Source organism: Mytilus californianus, unplaced genomic scaffold (genome assembly GCF_021869535.1).
Source record: "Mytilus californianus isolate M0D057914Y unplaced genomic scaffold, xbMytCali1.0.p SCAF_34, whole genome shotgun sequence".
NCBI lineage: Eukaryota > Metazoa > Mollusca > Bivalvia > Mytilida > Mytilidae > Mytilus > Mytilus californianus.
In genome coordinates, this window is record NW_026262684.1 from 58,141 (window position 1) to 66,249 (window position 8,109).

At 31.9% G+C, this 8,109-nt stretch overlaps 1 long non-coding RNA gene across 1 annotated transcript; it reads right to left on the reverse strand.

The window, feature by feature from the left end:
- Positions 1-3,611: 3,611 nt before the first annotated feature.
- Positions 3,612-7,207, reverse strand: LOC127736591 (uncharacterized). The gene is made up of 4 exons (XR_007999061.1): positions 7,090-7,207; positions 6,890-6,946; positions 5,172-5,501; positions 3,612-3,886 (listed from the first exon to the last, which is right to left on the reverse strand). It is a non-coding gene; the product is annotated as an uncharacterized LOC127736591 (long non-coding RNA).
- Between the last annotated feature and the right edge of the window lie 902 nt (positions 7,208-8,109).

The window sequence follows — 8,109 nt, forward strand, 5'->3', positions numbered from 1 at the left end:
GCGGCCCTGAAATGTAATTAAAAACTGATTAAATATAATAACAAGACGAATCTTAAGGAATTTTATGATCTTATAAAAATATATGATAAGATACCTTTTTGGTCATCTGAAAAAGTAGAAGTATGAATTAAGGTGTTAATGATTTATTATAGCTGTAGTCAGTATATTTGTATATTTTGCCTCTTATCTTTCTCCAGCCTCAACTCTTTAACCTTTCCTTTTCCACATTGTTCACCCGTTCTTCATTTTTGAATTTTTATTTTCAACAAATACACATTTCTATGATATCAAACATTATTCAGTGGTACATGTTACTGTAAAAAAGCATTTAGAAGAGAGCAAACGGTCTATGGTTTTGGAAACAAAATGCCATAAAGAACGTCTATAACGTTCACTGTAATGAGGTTTAGGTTGAGGATATCCGTCTTATAACTTTTGTGGGATAAGGACATCAATATATTAAAACATTTGTGACTACAAAAAAATCACTTCGCCATGATATTGTACGTTCTATTACAATGCATTATATAACATTCTACAATTCTTCTGCTCTCAAGTGAAGAGCACTATATAATAAATACTTAACAACTATGGGATAAATACAAGATATGCAAGATTGTAAAGAACAAACTGTCTAGATAATTTCTTTCTCTGAAAACTGGAATGTCGTCCTCTCTCCAAGAAGCACTATCCGAAAGGTTTATCCGTAGTGGCTAACATTGCAGAAAAGATTATTTCATATGATACCCCGAAAATCAAACTACATACATATATTCTAAACTGGCTCACCTTTCAAACAAACCATCATACATATTCAAACGGTATTCCAATGGGTACTTATTGTGCACCCCTACTGGCCGGTTTGTTTTTGTATTCGTATGAAGCAGAATTCATTCAGAACCTTCTAAAAGACAAAAAGAAAAAGCACCTTGCGAAATTCTTTAATTTTACTTTCCGATATATTGATGATGTCCTATCATTGAATAACCTATATTTCAGCCAATACTTACATCTCATATATCCCAGTGAACTTGAAATTAAGGATACTACTGATACTAGAAGGACTGCTTCATACCTTGATCTTTTCCTCAATATTGACACAGATGGACGACTTCACACGAAAATCTATGATAAACGAGACGATTTCAACTTCCCAATTATCAATTTCTTATTTCTCAGCAGTAACATACCCTCTGCCCCTTCGTATTGTGTTTACATATCTCAGTTGATACGTTATGCTCGTGCATGTTCACACTATACGGACTTCATATACAGGAATCCTAACGCAGAAACTGCTCCAACAAAGTTATGAGGAGGACAGATTAAAAATTACACTCCGTAAATTTTACGGACACCATCACGAATTGGTCGATCCATACGATGTGTCTTTGTCCAAACTAACTAAGGACATTTTTACCACGTGTTATTTTGTGGTTTGACATTACGTCGTCTGATCTTTTAATTACCGAACGTGACTTATTCCCGATTGTGACTGTTTTGCTGAGTGTGAATTCGCATTGCTATAAGACGTGTCACGGTACTTTTCTATCCAAAATTCATGTATTTAGTTTTGATGTTATATTTTTTATTCTCATCGGATTGTGTCAAATGTCTTATCGTTTGTAATTGTAAATCTTATTTTTTTCTTTTGTATTCGTGTGTTATGGTAAAGATAATTAATCACCCAGTTCATTAATTATATTTTAGTTTGGGTCAACTAAATTTATACGATATATTTGGTTTACAGTTTGATTTAGAAGAAACACCGACATAGCTAGATAATACTATTAATTATCTAATTACTACCACATTTTATATGAATTAGTATTGTAATTTTCATTGTTATTAATAAGTATTATATTAGTATTATAAACCAAATCTTGAATTCTATCCTAATTCTATCCTATTTTGGGGAAATTTCAGAAATTCAAATGTGATGTCACTTTTTTTGCGTTGACCTCTTTGGCTAACTCGGCTGTGAATTTTATGTGCTGGTTTATGTTGTTTTGTGTATTCACGCACCACTTCGGTGTTATCATGTATATCTATTATATAGTCATTTTTATAAATTTACTGTTTGCATAAGTTTGAATTATTCTAAATACTAAGGATTTTCTTATCCCAAACATATAACCTTAGCCGTATTTGGCACAACTTTTTGGAACTTTTGGTCCTCAATGCTCTTCAACTTTGTACTTGTTTTGGCTTTCGTACTTTTTTTTATCTGAGCGTCACTGGTTAGTCTTGTGTGGACGAAACGCGCGTCTTGCGTATTAAATTTTAAACCTGGTACCTACTGTTAGCTATTATTCGTATGTTTCTCTGTCCTATATGTTCTCCCATTTATTTGTATTGTAGTCCTGTCATGTAATGTTGTCATTTTAATGTTATATTTAACATTGCCATAAAAGCGGCAGATTTGGCTAGACACAAAACCAGGTTCAACCCACCATTTTTTTCTTAAAATGTCCTGTACCAAGTCAGAAAAATGGCCATTGTTATATTATAGTTTGTTTCTGTGTGTGTTACATTTTAATGTTGTGTTTCTATTGTGTCGTAGTTCTCCTCTTATATTTGATGTGTTTCCCTCAATTTTAGTTTGTAACCCGGATTTGTTTTTTTCTCAATCGATTTATGAATTTCGAACAGCGGTATACTACTGTTGCCTTTACGTTTAGCGCCAACCTTGAATGAATTGCGTTTATTATTTAGTGAATCCTTTACAAAAAAATATTGTTTTGACTTCAAAGTACACATTATTATATGTCATACTGATTAGTAATACTGTAAATTGAAGTAATGATTGAGAGACTTTTTGAAAATAATCCTAGTGTGAACGAAATTCAGACAATGTTGGTCGTCCTTCTCTCTCTGAATGTTTAGATCAAATTCAAGTGTTTATTATGCAGTCATCTTTTAACTAAAAGTAGATAGGCATCTTCTGCCATTTTGGAATGTATAAAAGCAAGAAAAGGTCGGTCTAGTATGTGAGATACGGACTTGTCCACGAAAAGATAACCTTGATCGCTGATCCATGAAATAAGTTCATAGGTCAAGTGAGCCTTGTATGACAGAAATATAGACCTTGCAAGGACCCAATATATCAGATATACATGTAATTATGCTATTAATCATAATAAGTGAGTTTTTCACATAACAAAAAAAAAAGATACATTTCTTTCAGGCTGTGACTGAACCATGAAAATATAGTCAACGACAATGAACATATGACAGACGGAAACTTACATACCTTACTTCGTAACATAAGGTACTAGCATACAAAATATGCAGCAGCCAGATCTTCTACCTTTTGCAATATAAAGCCTTATATAAACAGCTGTCGAAGCCGCCGACGACGACGCCGGATTGTCATTTCTATATCTTGCATTCTAAAACAATCGTCGCAGGTGAGACAAAAACGTGTTGTCAAGACAAAGGTAGTTATGGACTTAATAGCTCAATAACTGTTGACACTATATATTGACCTGAAGATGAAGTTTGGTGTTGTTCGGTTACTATAGTCCATATGTCCTATAGTAAATTGGATTCTAAAATATTGATGATAATTTAATTTACATTTTGAGCTTAATTTTTATATGATTACCTTCGTAATTTACCAAGACTTTTCTTTTCTGATAATGCTCTCCGCTCATATCAATAACGCCATTGTTCACTCTGCATATATATATCCCGCTGTTTTGATAATTGTCTTTCTGAAGTACAAGTGTACCGTCTTTTGTGTTTTCTATATATCGTATATGTATACCAGATTCTGATTTATGTTCCCAATCTTTGAACGTGTATGGCCCAGAATCGCCGGTAGCATGGCATTCAAGATTCGTTGCATTTCCTAATTGTGCTGTAATAATTGAGACATCAGGTGGAGCTAACGAAAAGAAACTGGACATGAAAAGATTTTAATGTTAAATTTATTTTGAAGTTATGGGCAATATGTTTAAGGAGAAATAAGACATTTAATTACAACATATTAACATGATTAATACATGGCACTAACACTCAATATACCCATTTGAATATTTTGCTTCCATCAATGGTCGTCCTAAATACAAAATATTCGTTATTCAAATGTTTCAAAAGTTGAAGCAAATGTATCACAAACTAACACTGAAAAATGTACATCATCTAAGTAATAATAAGTATGCGGGAAGTAACATCATCGGTTTTATCTGTTAACATAATTTAACGTCTCAGCTTTCATGACTTCACCTTGATTTACAGATTGGCATATCAAAAGGCATTTGATAATTGTTGCAGGTCCAATTGTGACGAATGGATGTTTAAGAACTTTTGAGTCGTTTGGTTGCTGACGTATACGCTGACGCGTATACCCAACTTTCCCCCTTTTTATATCAGACCATGACAACAACATTACTTCAAAGTAATATTATGCTAGTATAAAATCATTCCTAACTAGTTCTACGCTTGATAGCATGAACAATTGATATAATTATCTATGGAAGAAAACAAACAAAAAACTATTATTAACATTTAGCATATGGTCTGCGAAACGTAACAGTAAAATATTACGAATTATCGACGCAAACCATGCAACTTACATACATTTGTACAGGTAAAATCGAAAACAGGTGCATTTAACTCAGTCTATGATTGCAGGAATGTTATGTTGCAATCAACATGTAGGATAATTAACAACTCGGGAAATATACTTCGAGCAGATATTAACTTCATGTGCAAGCTTTTGCAAACATAAATGGTTAAAACTGAATAGCATAGATACAGTTGGAATCAGTTTAAATCTTCAGAAACTATCAGGAGAACTATTCTTCAACAGTTTATAGAACAGTTCTACTCTCACCTTTGGAACAATTTTCGATAGTACTTTTCGTTTGATACAGGTATTTATTTAAATTATTTAACGAATTTGTGTAATTCATATATTCAATTTACTGATTGTTTTTATTGTAATTTTATTTATTCTATTTATTTCGTTGTATTAATCTTATTCATTTTATTTATCTGTTTTCAATTATTTAGTATTGTTTATAAAAAAAAAGTGTTCCTGGACCTGTATAAACTTGTATAAATTTCTTTATAAAGAAAACATACTACTAGTCATGTTTATAATAATTACGATAATATACACTGCTAATGTTTTTTCTATATAAAAAACAAATATAATGAGTACTTACTCTGTATGAGAACTCTGTAAAAACGACTAATTGTTGTGTCATTTTCTACGTATTGACAATGGTATTTTCCTTCATCATCAGACGAAAATTTTTTAATCATTAATTTACAAGTTCTGTTCTTATAACTTCCCACAATATAATATTTTGATAAGTTTAATTTTGAATTACGTAGCGTCCCCTGTGAATATGGCATTAATGTTTCCTCGTCCAGACCGTTTATCCTTGATGCTGACTTATTTGGTCCATCCCAGAGCCCGTTTGTTTGATTGGTGCATGTACAATTTAAGACAACTGTATCACCTGTTTTCACAAATACTTCCTGTATGATTCCTATAGATTATAAAAAAAAAGTTATATCGTTAGAACTTTAGTAATCCACAAATGCAAACAGAAACGAAATATTTTTTTCTGCCTGTAAAATGCATTAATGCCTTATATATATTTATGGGCTATTGATCCATAGATATATATTTGTGTGGAGTATGTCTAACGAGAGATTGCAAATAACATGATTTATTGATTGATTGTGTTTAAGTCACTTTCAGCACTCTTTGCTATATCGCGGCGGTCAATTATTTAGGTGGAGGAAGCTGGAGTGTTTATGGAGAATCACCGACAATCAGCAAGAAAATTGGCGCTACAATTTTGAAATATAGATAACATTATAAATCCAGCACTTTAACCTACTGATTGAGAAATCAAAGGAAACCTATTGCTCATATAAGCGTCTTTTGGTACAAAAATAGATGAAGATTGTTATAGAGTAATTAATATGTCATACAGAAAGCTTTTCTATCAAAAACATATTAAAACTTTATTCAAAGTGTTGTAGTTCGTACTTAAATCGTAGTTAACATTTTCGTGTTATCTTATTGATCTTAGTCAAGTGGACTGTTAGTACCGCTGGATATGACCAGACTAGAAGCTTGTACTTTTGTTTTCCTTGCAAATACAAAAATGATTTCATTGTAATTTGGTGTTATGAAGTTTTGAAATCTATTTTAAGGATGTTGGCTGATCTTAATGTTGTTTTTTTGTAAGATATTCGAAAACCTCTGATGTTATCCATGTATTTCTATTACAAGTTTTGCCCACTCACTCCTTCTTTTCTTTTCATATTTTGATTACATACAATTCAAAAAGCCAGTTTTGAAAATCTTATAAAATCCTTGTTATTATTTCATAGTTTTTGAAAGAAAAAAAGGATGTCATTGTTAGATGCAAGAAAAATCTAGAAAGAATCATTTAACTATATACATGAGATGGATTATATCTATATAAAAAAAGAAGGACACGGACCTCTCATTTTTGTTTTTTTTTTTTTATCTGAATATACTATCAAGTTATAATATTTTGAAACAGAGCAGACAACATCCTTATATACGAAAGTATTTTCCTCATGCATAGCTGTAAGTCGTTTTCCTGATTTGGCAATACTTTTGGCACTTTTTAGGCTTTTAACCTTTAACATTTGTAATAGGCTTTGATTTGAAATAGTTTTGCCCACCATTTTTACTAATATAAATATAACTAAATGATTTCATCCTAATTTTTGTTGTAGCATTTTTCGATATATAATAAAAAATTTTATGTCTATCATTTAATGTATCAATCATGATAGTAGAACAGTTTTGTTCCTAGACAATCGCTGATAGTTTTATTGGTCTTACAACGGCTGATTATTTTGCATATTACTATTAAGACTTATATTATATTACCTGCAACCTGCAACACTTTCAGGAATACAAAAATAAATTTCTTTCTGTCCCACATGTCTAAAAAAAGAAAGTAGAATACTAATTGGTTTATTTCAGTTTAAATAAATTGTACAGATTTATATCATATGGTCTATTTTACTTGCTTTACGTTATTCTAAATATAAGAATCTGACATTCACTATATACGTAAAAAGTTTTACCTGTTTTTTCATTCTTTATTGTGTTTTCCCCGTGTTAATTACATACATTAAATTTATTGAGCTATAATCATTTGACATCCACAATATTTAATAACATAAAAACTTCCTTCTAAAATCACTGCCGGTCACGGCAAAAATATTAAATCGGAAATTGGATTTCAATAGAGATGTATCAATGAACACTATTTTTTTAATATTCAGTATGACGCTTCATATTATTCTTGTAGTGACGTATTATCTATATTACTAAATGAATAGAGTTGAAATTGGGTGTCGCGTTTTCTTCTTTCACATAAAATCCACGAATATTACTAAATGAATAGAGTTGAAATTGGGTGTCGCGTTTTCTTCTTTCACATAAAATCCACGAATATTGTTTTATACCATAAAGGGGTAATGACCAGTGTAGTTTATTATGTGTTCATTTCAAGATCTTTTTGGGGGTATTTGGGGGTTAAAATCGAACAAAAGCCAGTTCGGATCGACCATCCTTCACGACGTTCGGCTCTGAAATTTACGTGCCGTCATCATTTCCGTCATTGCACATCTGCTCGGCAAAATTAAATTTAATTTCGTAGCAGATACAGTTAATATTGACCTTACACTGAAACACTTTGTGATAGCCATTCCTTTGACGCTCTCAGCAATTTAACAACAGATTTTTACACGTCAAGAGCTTTTCCTTCTGGGGAACTTTCAACATGAAAAGGGTGGGGGGATTACTTCAGTTTTCGGTTAAAAATGTGTACCGAAGTGCGGCTGGAATGTGACCCACCCCCATTCATATATTAATGCATAAAATTTTCAGCCCACTCATATATAGGGGTGGTTCTGAGCACGGAAACACTTGAAATCAGGAGCCGATCCAGGATTTGAAGGGGGCGCAAAATATTGTTCCACCGAGAGGAGCGTGGTGCAAAATCCTTTTGGGTAAAAATGTCAAAATTAAACCAGGTTTTTAATAGAATGGTGCAAACAAGATATTTGATCAACACAAAAAACATGTGATGAAGATTGGTT